The sequence below is a fragment of the Bison bison genome, unplaced genomic scaffold (assembly GCF_000754665.1).
Source record: "Bison bison bison isolate TAMUID 2011002044 unplaced genomic scaffold, Bison_UMD1.0 scf7180017864377, whole genome shotgun sequence".
NCBI lineage: Eukaryota > Metazoa > Chordata > Mammalia > Artiodactyla > Bovidae > Bison > Bison bison.
The window spans coordinates 283637-284013 of record NW_011494949.1 but is presented as its reverse complement, the minus strand read 5'-3'; the positions used below and the strand labels follow the sequence as shown (position 1 = coordinate 284013).

The following is a 377-nucleotide window of genomic DNA, read 5'->3' as shown; positions in this document are numbered from 1 at the left end:
CCTGCAGACTGCACGGTGGTCTCCGTGCCCCTTGGCTGGCCCGGGCCCCTCTCGCCCCATGCCTAGCACCCAGGGCCCGGGGTCTGCACTGGAGGCTGGAGGACAGGGGGTCAATCAGCTTCGGGCAAAGCAGCGCCCACTGAGGCCGGCCGCGCCCTGCAGGTGGTGGGTCCAGGGAGGCCCACGCAGGCGTGAATGGGCACCCAAGCCTGGGGGGCCCTGCCGAGCCAAGCGCCGCAGGGGCCACAGGAGCCTGGACCCGACGGCAGTGCTGGGTAAGGAGGGCCCGGGAGGCTGGCCCTGCCCAGAGCCCACACACGGGGTGGCCCCGCAGACCCTGCCTGTGGGCGGGGAGCAGACCAGAGGTTCTGCCCGCC

General features: G+C 73.5%; 1 protein-coding gene across 1 annotated transcript in view; it reads left to right on the top strand.

Moving 5' to 3' along the window:
• The window catches only part of ZDHHC11 (zinc finger, DHHC-type containing 11), a 34176-nt gene that overhangs the window by 11761 nt on the left and 22038 nt on the right, over positions 1–377 (top strand). The window lies entirely within an intron of this gene.